The following is an 11,180-nucleotide window of genomic DNA, read 5'->3' on the forward strand; positions in this document are numbered from 1 at the left end:
AATGAAAAAAATATTTGAACCAGGGCTGATTTTACCCTCAATTAAAGTAATAGAATCTGTAAAGGATTGAGAGCCCATGATATGCTCACCCAGTTGTCCAGTTCCTGGTGGGGAATCTTGGGTCTTAAGTAACAATTTGAGTGAAGTGTAAAGTGAGTGGTATGCAAAGCACTTTAATTCTGCAAGGTATGGTACAGCTCAAGGTACAGTAATCCATGGGGGAATAAGGATGGTGCTATGAAAGGCCCAATGACGAAAGGAGCTTATGGAAATTCTGTATAGGAGGAGATTAAAGAATGGGTTGACTTCCAAATTGGGTTGCATTACAAATAACTGGAGTGATTACCCTGAAGTCTCAGCAGCTTTACTAAAATGCAATACTGGAATGGATATAATGGGTGAATGGTCATGTTGTCTTTATTCTTTACATCAGGGATATTGTCTAAGCCTGTCCTTTTCCTAGTTTTAATTGATCATGCTAAGTAACAACTTACCTGGATGGCAACAAGAGATCACTCCTCTGGTTAAGAGAATGGTTATAGTAGGAGTATTATTTCCCACTAAATCCCCTTTTAATAGTCCTAACTGGTCATTATGTAAAGCAGACACTCTGGAAGTTGAGTAGAGGATTAAACAAGATGGTATCCTCATTTGCTTCAGCTGTATTGTATATAGAAAAGACTGTACAGGAAGGGTGAGAGAATCAAGGAGGGACTGGCATGTCTTTACAGGCCTAGCTAATGCTTTCCTTTCAATATAGAATTGCAGTCTAGCCAGGCTCTGTTTGCAATGTTTTGAATGGAATCCAGTATACATTTGCTGTTTTCCCAAAGGGATATGTGAAGTTATGGGCATGTTGCCATAATTAGATGAGGATAAACTTGGAAATGATAACCATTAAGGACCAGTTAGTGCATTACATTGAAGACGGCATGATAATTGCCTCCTTCTTGGAGGAATAAGCAAGGGGAGTTAACTGTAGTTACTTATTCGACAAATAAAGGCTGACTGATAAATACAGCTAAAAGTCAAGGCCCATTGAAATTCCTGGAAATTACATAGGTTGGAACAAACAGGAACATTGTCATTTGTGGTTCAGGGCATGGAGTATGGTTTTAAACTACAGATCTATTCTGACAGCTGTATTTTATAAATGATAAAAGTAATATTTAGACAGTGAAGTTTACAGAGATACTTGAAGGCCGAGGAGAGTCTAAAATTCAATTTCTGTTACTACCAGTGTAATAAATGAGTTTTTAATTTGTTTGTATTGTGAAATATTTCAATATCATGAAGAAAATATTTAACAAATATCCATTCACCCATCATGCAGATAAATAATCCTTAATTTTTTCATATTTATTTGATTACTTAAAGAAATATAACATTCCATATGCTATTAAAAATATTCTTTGAAATATTTACTCATTACTCACCTTCCTTCTCAAGAAGGAAATTGTTAATCCTAAAACTAATGTGTATCTTGCCTGTCCACATTTTCACTTTATTATATTATATATATGTGAATTCTCACTTTCAGTTCTAGTCATCTAGAGATTTATTGATCTACTATTGTGCCAATATCCCAGTATCTGGATTACTTGAGTTTTATGGTAAATTTTATTATTCTATAGGGCAAGTTATTCTTCTTTATACTTCAAAATGACTTGACTATTTCTGGTAGCTCCTTTGTAAGAAGTTTGAAATCAAATTGTAAAGTTTCAAAAAGTAAACTAAAAACACCTGTTTTAGTAAACTAAAAACACCTGTTGATAATTTGATTGAAATTGCTTTGAATTTCTAGGTTGATTAAAGGAACACTCTATTGTAGATATTGAGTCTTGTTTTAGTTGAGTGTAATCTGCTAACTATGATTTGAATTATATGCCTCAATGTCCACACAGGAGTGCGGTATTAAATATAATTTAATATTACTGTTTTTATTTTATTTTATTTTTTTTGACATAGTCTCACTCTGTCACCAAGGCTGCAGTGCAGTGGTGCCATCTCGGCTTACTGCAACCTCCGTCTCTGGGTTTCAAGCAATTCTCCTGTCACAGCCTCCCGAGTAGCTGGGACTATGGGCACCTGCCACCACGCCTTGCTGATTTTTGTATTTTTTTTCAGTAGAAATGGGGTTTCACCCTGTTGGTCAGGCTGGTCTCAAACTCCTGACCTTGGGTGATCCACCTGCCTTGGCCTCCCAAAGTGCTGGAATTAAAGGCGTAAGCCACTGTGCCTGGCCTTATTCTGGTTTTATTGAAACAGAATACATACATAAAATGGATTGCAAGCTTTTCTTTTTTTACATGCTGTTTTAAAGTATAGTTTCTATCAAGTTGGGATTATCTTTTCCTTCAGGATGTATAAAACCCATCCGTAAAACCACCAGGACCTGATACATGTTCCTCTTGGCAGGGCAATAAAGTTACTTAATCAACTTCAGTTATTTTTTATTGAAAACTGCACTGAATGCTAAATGTCCACCTATAAAATAAACAAGTATAGTAATGGTAACTCACACTAAAACAAAACATACTTCTGATAGCCATTATTTTTCTGTTTCGAACAATTTTAAAGTTTTTCTTTTGTCGCTAATATAGGAATGTACCTATACAAAGGCTCAAAATAGGCCATCTTTTTAAATAAAGAGACAATTATCCACGAAGGACCTTGAATCGAACATGTAACTAGTTGACACAAATCTAATAGGATTTGTTAAAATCAATCACATCTAATACCTCCGAAGTGTTCTTGTGTAAAATACCACGTGAAGAAAAGAAGGCTTTATTAATGTCTAAAAAAAAGTGGGTTTATTTATAGATAACCTGACAAGTTACCATAAAAAGTGTTTCCTGAGACAAGGAAATGCAATATTATTCTTCTTGAACCCTTTTAGCTCAAGACTTTCCACTCAGTAAAATAGCAGAGGATCTGAAACTGAGAAAGTATATCTGAGTACAAACAGCTTGTGAAACTTAATACTTTTTTTCGCATCATCAGAAGGTTTTACTGAACTTAAACCAACTTGCCTGCTCAGTATGCAGTTCAGGTGTGAGAGACTTCTCTGTACAGAAGCCTGTACTGTCTTCAATCCTATGCTGCAGCTGTCTACCACGGGCAAACAGTTTTCTCCCCATTTTGTAGTCATGTGATCTTCCTCTTAGCAAAAAGAGGTAACCAGCTCCTGTAGATGAATGGAGATTTCCTCTTAGTATTTTTTATTTTGATGTTTGAACTCTTGATGCAGCATTCTAGAGCAGGGTGTTCAGGACCTGCTGTGGCCAAAGGACTGATGAAGGAAAAAGCTCTGTGTATTCTTGGTGATTAAGGTGAAAAACTTAACACACAATGACAGAAGTAGGTCGTCAATAAATCACATCCTATTCTTTCAGCGCTTCCGTAAGCAGACGACATCCAATTTTCTAGCTCTTGTAGTTTTAACACTGCAACATCAATAATGCATATGTCCAGAATCAGTTAAAAAGACCGTCAGATTTGTTTTCTGAGTTCATCAGTTTTTCACTGTCCCTTGGCCGCAAGTGGATCTGAATGATTACCTTCCGGCATTCTCTGCTTTTGCTCGTTGCGGTGCTCTCGATTGTCCCCGTGTTTTGTGGGCTGGTTGGGAGCGGGAGCTTGGGAAGGATGTGCCACTGTGGGAAGGTTGTGAGTCACTGGGATGCCTCCAGGGATGATCCCTTCCATGGCTGCGGGAAGTCCTCCTGGAGCCACGCCCATGATGCCTGGCAGATATCTGTATGTGGTACCATTGAGCTCAGGATGAATTTGAATTGCTTGCTGGTCTGTTACTGACCAAGGCGCTGATGTGACAAAGAATTCCCTGTTCACACGGTTTCTTAAGCTTTCTGGGATGCGACCTGTGATGGTTTCGTGGATCTTGGTGGCCGTCACCTCCCTCATCCCCAGCGACGCCTGGATGGGGGGGGCAGTGTGAGGAGTGCAGATGACATTCCGGGCATCCTTCAAGGAACCCTGAGCAAAGCTAAAGGGCTCCGACTGGTGCACGTCGAAAGCTGCCGTCTTATCTTGCCATCGTTGAGGGCCTATGCTAAGGCTTTCTCGTCCACCAGGGCACCACGGGCTGCGTTCACAAAGAATGCTTCCTGACTTATCTGGTTTATAGTCATAGTCACTGATGAGGTGGTGGTTATGTTTGTTGAGCTTGCAGTGCAAAGAGATGCAGTCACTTTGACACAGCAAATCCTGCAGAGTGTAGACCCTCTGCACCCCCAGGGACCGCTCTATCCCATCCTGCAAGTAAGGATCATAACATATGACGCTGAATCCAAAGGCTTTGGCTCCAACTGCAACCGCCTGCCCCATGCTAGCAAAGCCGATGAGGCCCCAGCGTCTCCCCACCGATGTGAGCCCCTCCCGAGGCCACCTCTCGAATCTGCCCCATGCTCTAACACACGTGCCTTCCGGCCATGCCAGGTACAGCCACGTGTTCCTCCGGGACAGACTGAGGATGTGGCAGATGGTTGAGTTGGCTGTCTCTTCCACAGCTGTGGACGGGATGTTGCACACAGTAATCTCAAGCTCGCTGGCAGCCTTGATGTCCACGTTGTCGTAGCCACTGCCTATCCCCACGATCACTCCCAGGGCCTTGAACTTCTTCAGGTCCTCCCTGGCGAGGGTGATGGTGTGGTACCTCATGGCGCCCATGGCTTCATGTAAAATCTTCTCCTGGATCTCCTGCGTGGAGTGCGTATCACAGAAGGCCATGGTGGCGAGGTCCTTTGGGATGGGCATCTCCACGGTGCAGTTGCGCAGTCCAGCAGCGCCACCCGGGGCAGGAGTGGAGTGCAGGGGGCCGTTCGTGACCTGGTGGCGGATACCTTCACAAATCCGGTGCACTCGCTGTCCCTTAACTTTGTGCTTATCCACACGGGCCATTCTTTATGGAACTTTGCAGCTACCAGATCAAAAGGCAAGGCAGTCCTCTAAGAACTTGGGGAACTCACAGGAGTCTGCGTGCATGAGGCCACTATGAACCCAATATAAATCTGTCCGCAAACTCTATAGTTCACATGATGGGTTGTCCTTCTTTTAAAGCAAATACGGCTTCATTTGTTCGAAATTTTGTTCGAAACCGTTTAAGGTGATGAAACCCGTTTGCTTGCAACTCGGCCACCATCACTCATTCAATCAATGAACCTCACCACCACCCCAGGTCTGGAGTGCCCAGAGTCTGTGAGGGCTGGGGGTGGAGGCGGCTCAGGCCCGGTGCTGCCAGATCCCTGCCCCTGCTCCAAGCCTTGGGCACGGGCTGGGGGCCCACTCCAGTGTCCAGTGTTGTCTCACAGCTCCTGCCCTGCTGGGGCCCCACTGACCAGAGGGGCGCCGGAGATCCCACTGGCATTAGGGGTGGTCCGGCTGGACCCCTGCCACCCTGGGTCCAACCTGGCCAGCCCAGCACCACGTTTTTTACTTTCTTCTAATTTCATTTTCTTCTTGAGAAAAATTATGGTAAGATACTTTAAAAAATTACTGGCATTCGTTTTTTCTTTGAATTTTATTATAAAAAATAACGGCCAGGTGCGGTGACTCACAGCCTGTAATCCTAGCACTTTGGGACATTGAGGCGGGTGGATCACCTGCGGTCAGGAGTTGGAGACCAGCCTGACCAAAACGGAGAAACCCTGTCTCTACTAAAAAATACAGAATTAGCCGGGCACGGCAGCAGATGCCTGTAATCCCAGCTACTCAGGAGGCTGAAGCTGGAGAATCACTTGAACCCGGGAGGTTGAGGTTGCAGTGAGCTGTGATCGCAGCATTGCACTCCAGCCTGGGCAAAAAGAGCAAAACTCCATCTCAAAAAAACAAAAAAACAAAAAAACTTTAACTATTTTTAGAATCTGTATTTGAGGCACCTTTTCATTGCCAGGATTACCTTGTATTTCTATGGTTTTATGGATCATTTTCCTAGAGGTTTGTTTTAGTTATTCAGACTGTATCTGGAATTGGTTCCTTCCAGTGGGTTCTTGGTCTCACTGACTTCAAGAATGAAGCTGTGGACCCTCGCGCTGAGTGTTACAGTTCTTAAAGATGGTGTGTCCAGAGTTGTTCGTTCCTCCTGGTGGGTTTGTGGTCTCACTGGCTTCAGGAGTGAAGGTGCAGACCTTCGCAGTGAGTGTTACAGCTCATAAAGGTAGTGCAGACCCAAAGAGTGAGCAACAGCAAGATTTATTGTGAAGAGCGAAAGAACAAAGCTTCCACAGCATGGAAGGAGACCCCAGTGGGTTGTCGCTATTGGCTCTGGTGGCCAGCTTTTATTCCCTTATTTGGCCCTGCCCACATCCTGCAGATTGGTCCATTTTACAGAGCGCTGATTGGTCCATTTTACAGACTGCTGATTGGTCCATTTTACAGCATGCTGATTGGTCTGTTTTTATAGAGTACTGATTGGTACATTTACAAATCTTTAGCTAGACACAGAGCCCTGATTGGTGCATTTACACTCCTTTAGCTAGACAGAAAAGTTCTCCAAGTCCCCTACCCAATTAGCTAGACACAGAGCGCTGACTGGTGCATTTACAAACTTTTAGCTAGACACAGAGCACTGGTGCATTTACAGTACTTTAGCTAGACAGAAAAGTTCTCCAAGTCCCCACCCGACCCAGAAGCCCAGCCAGCTTTACCTCTCAATCCTCCTCTAAACAGGACACTCCAACTGCTGTTGGGAATTTGGCTGATGACCACTCTAGCTACTTCCTGCTGGATAAGGGTGAAGAAGGGACCCTGCAGTTGTATTGTCCTCCAGAGGGGAACTCTTTAGGCCAGTGGAAGGGCCAGCGGGTTGGTCCAGGGGTCCTTGGTAGAAGTTGTTAGTTGAACTCATTTGGGTTTCCATTTGCAAGACCATCTGTAGCTTGATGGCCTCAAATCTAGAGGAAACAAATTTGACAAGAAGGTTAAAAATACAAGGCCCAAAGGTGAGTAATAGCAAGATGGCTGTCACAGGACCTAGAAAGGGGAGAAGCCATGTTGCTCAACTCCAGAGGTTGGTATAAGAGTTTGAAAGGTGTTATCTGATTTCAGAAGCCTTTTCCTCTAAACGCTGGGTGCCATCTTGTACTATCCCTGACTGGTTAGTGTAAAAACAGCACTCTTCCCCTAAGAAGGTGCAGAGTACTCCTTTCTCAGCAGTGAGGAGGTCTAGGCCTCAGTGGTTTTGGAGAGTCATTGCTGCCAAAGAGTCTATTTGGGATTGTAGAGTAAGGGTAGATTTTGTTATTTCTTGCAAACTGTCTGAGAAATCCTTTGAGAGTGTGTGGTAGTAGGATAATGAAGTAGATAAACTGGCTATTCCAGTTCCTGTAGCAGTAGCCATTCCTAACCCTATAAGTAGGCATATTAGTTGTATGGCTCTGCGCTGACGGACTTGAGTTTTGAGGGGTACTGATAGGGTCTGATTTCCACCAGATTAGAAGTTAAGATAATATATGTTTACACAGTTAATTTTTAGCAAACTTTACTTTTGTTGAAAACCTTGTAAGTTTGGGATTTCAGTTATTCTTTGCTATTAATAAGACTTCGTTCAGTCCATGTTAACTTAGATTTGGTATAGATGGCTCCTTCCTGATTCTGTAAGTACTTTAAGGTTTGGCTGAGTGCAAACAGCTTGCACATTTGAGCACATTTGAGCAGACCAATTATTAGGCAATTTTCCTTACTCTGCTTTTACAAGAGTTTCCTTATCATTTACTGAATACCCATTGTGTCTTTTTTCCTAATAGCCAGGGGGAACCATCTATGGTCCTGTCCTGAAGGGAGTTCCTCCTAGATCTGGTCAGACCTTTGTATGGTAATTAATTAAGGTTTAGATCCCCTGTTAGGAAACCTGCTGGGTTAAGGATTTTTGATAGGAAGGCTGAGGGTTGTCAGTGGCCTCAGTGCTTTTGGGCTCCGCCCTGTTTACACTGACAACAAGGTGGTATTGGAGTGTTATAGGGTTACAGAGAAGACCTTCAATTATCAATTACAGGTTTTAAATTTACCCTAGCTTTTAGAAGAATAGGGTACACTGTTTTTTCTTTACTACTTCTATCTCTTTCTCTTTGACTCCTTTGTCTCTTCCTCTCTTTCCTTGTCTTTTGACTTTCTGTCTCTCTCTCTCTTTCCTTTCTGCTGGTCTTTCTCTGCCTCTGCCAGCCTCTTATGCTGCTGTTCTCCCCTCTCCTTCCCCTTTTTGATGGCTTCGGCAGTGTAAGACTGCCATCTCCTTGGGTTTTTGCACGAGTGCAATAACTCCATGGTTTCCATGTGGTATTTAATGGGGGTTCCTCCAGAGGTTAAGAACTCCCTTTCTTTCCATATTGCAGCATGGGCATGTAGGATTAGATAAGCATACTTGCTATCTGTATACGCATTTATTCTTTTTCCCTTTCCCAGTTCTAAGGCTCTGGTAAGTGCCATTGGTTCTGCCAATTGGGTGCTGGTCCCTGGGGGAAGAGGCTTACTTTCAAGTATGGTTACATCATTAACTATGGCATAACCTGCCCTTCATATCCCATTCTCCACAACTGAACTTCCATTGGTATATAGGTTAAGGTCAGGATTGGCTAAGGGGACTTCTAAGAGATCATCTCGGGCGGCATAAGTCTGGACTATAATTTGGTGGCAGTCATGCTTGAGTGGTTCCCCATCCTCTGGGAGAAAAGTGGCAGGGTTGAGGGCCACACATGTATGTATTTGAAGTACCAGTCCCTCAAGTAGTAGCACCTGGTATCTAAGTAGGTGGTTGTCTGATAGCCATAAACTTCCTTTGGCACCTAGTATGCCACTTACATCATGTGTAGTTCAGACAGTGAGATCCTTTCCTTGTATTATTTTGATAGCCTCTGACACTAAGACAGCCACAGCCACAACTACCCTTAAACAGTGAGGCCAGCCTTTCGCTACTACATCAGTTTCCTTACTTAGGTATGCCACTGGTAGTGGGGTTGTCTCACGAGTCTGAGTAAGGACCCCAAGAGCTCTTCCTGCTCTCTCTGTGACATATAAAGAAAAGTTTCATCCTGTGGGAAGGCTTAAGGCTGGAGCTTGAGTTTGTTCCTTCCAATGCCCAGACTTCAGTGTTGATTCCCTCCTAAAACAGGGGACAACAAATGGGTAACTTGTTCCCTATATTCATGTAGATAACAGCTCCAGCTTTGGCTAATATATCCCTCCCTAATAAGGGTATGGACTTTCAGTCATAACAAGAAAGGCATGTGAAAAGAGCAAAGTCTCCCAGTTACAACTGAGGAAGTGGGAGAAATACCTGGTTATAGGCTGTCCTGGGATTCCTCAGATGGTAATGGACCTTGAGGACAGTAGTCCAGGACAGGAGATTAACACTGAGAAGGCTGTGCCAGTGTCCAGGAGGAAGTCAACTTCCTGGCCTTCAGTGGTTAAGCATACCCGGGGCTCAGTGAGGGTGATGACATGAACTGGCACTTGCCTTGGGCACCCTCACTCCTTTTGTTGGGTCATCTGTTTGGGGGCTTCTGGCCCAGAGAACCATTGCACTCTGGGGCAGTGTGCCTTTCAATGATTGCCTTGGCATAGTGGACATGGACAAGGGGGTGGCTTGTTTCTCGTTGGACAATCTTTTCTAAAGTGTCTTTGTAAACCACACTGATAACAAGCCCTACTGGGCTATTGGCCTGCTCCATTTTCTGTCCTCTCTGAACCACCAAGGTTTGTTTGTCTGAGGGCCATGACTAAGGCTGCGGCCTTTCTCTGATCTCACTTTTCCTTTTGGGCCTGTTCCTCTTGGTCCCTATTATGGAACAGCAAAGTTGCCAGGTTTAATAATGCCTCCAGATTTTGTTCAGGGCCCAGGGCTCACTTTTGGAGCTTTCTCCTGAGATATGCAGCTGATTGGGTAATAAACTTATCTTTTAGGATCAATTGACCCTCGAGTGAGTCGGGCGACAAGGGACTATATTTTCTTAAGTGCTCCCATAGCCGCTCGAGGAAGGCAGAAGGATTTTCTTCCTTTCTCTGAGTTATGGTGGACATCATTGAATAATTCATGGGCTTTTTCCTAATTCTCCTTAGTCCTTCTAGAACACAGGTCAGCAGATGTTTACGACTCCAGTCCCCATGATCTGAGTCAAGGTCCCAGTGGGGATCCATACTGGGGATGGCTTGCTGACTGGTAGGGAATTTGTCCCTTTCTTTCACTCTCATCTTATCATTTACTTGACTAAGATACCAGGTATCTCCAAACTCTTGGGCTGCAGCTAAAGCCGCATTCTTTTCATTAAAGGCCAGGGCTTGATCTACGAATAGCATGACATCTCTCCAAGTGAGAGCAAAGGTTTGCCCTAGACCCTGTAGGACATCTATGTACCTGTCAGGATCATCTGAAAACTTCCCCAGGTCTGCCTTGATCTGCTTTAAATCAGAGAGGGAGAAAGGAACATTCACCCGGGTTGGGCCAAATTCCCCTTCCCCTACAGCTGGAAGGGGACGTAACCGATAGCCTGGGGGTTTTTGTGGTCCTTTGGAGATTTCTTTGCTTATTTCCTTCTGGGCAGGGGAGATTAGAGGAGGCTTATCATTAATAGGAAGGGGAGCTATAGGGAGGCTAGGATATGGGGGTAAGCTGAAAGGTCCTCTTGTAGGATGTAAACTGCAAGCTTTGCATAGTTGTGTATTCTCCTTCAATGAAAATAAAGCTTGGACATAAGGTATTTCACTCCATTTGCCCTCCCTCTTACAGAAAAGGTCAAGCTGCAGGATAGTATTGTAATTTATATTTCCCTCAGGTGGCCATTTTTCCCCATCAGAGAGAGAATATTGGGACCAGGCCATGGTACAGAAAAAAAATGAGCTGCCTCTTTTTCAGGGTTTGTGGGTCAAATTGGTCACAATGGCTTAGGATGCATTTCAAGGGTGAGCCTCTTGATGCCTGAGTGTTTCCTATCTGAAAGACAAAACTGCCTGCAGTTTTGCTTTGTTTATTTTTCCCCCTGCCCAAGGACCCGCAATGGTCTGTGGACCTTGCTGATTGGAATAGTTGCACTCACTGATGCGGCAGCAGGAACACCTCTTGCCCAAGAACCCGCAATGGTCCCTGGACCCTGCTGATCAGAATAGTTGCGCTACTGATGAAGCAGCAGAAACACTAGTTTTCCCACTAGACCACAAGGAGGACTGAGGAA

General features: G+C 44.0%; 1 pseudogene; it reads right to left on the reverse strand.

Annotated features, from left to right (window-relative positions):
- Positions 1-3,327: 3,327 nt before the first annotated feature.
- Positions 3,328-4,920, reverse strand: LOC129488132 (C-terminal-binding protein 2-like; annotated as a pseudogene).
- Between the last annotated feature and the right edge of the window lie 6,260 nt (positions 4,921-11,180).

Source organism: Symphalangus syndactylus, chromosome 1 (assembly GCF_028878055.3).
Source record: "Symphalangus syndactylus isolate Jambi chromosome 1, NHGRI_mSymSyn1-v2.1_pri, whole genome shotgun sequence".
Taxonomy (NCBI): Eukaryota; Metazoa; Chordata; class Mammalia; order Primates; family Hylobatidae; genus Symphalangus; species Symphalangus syndactylus.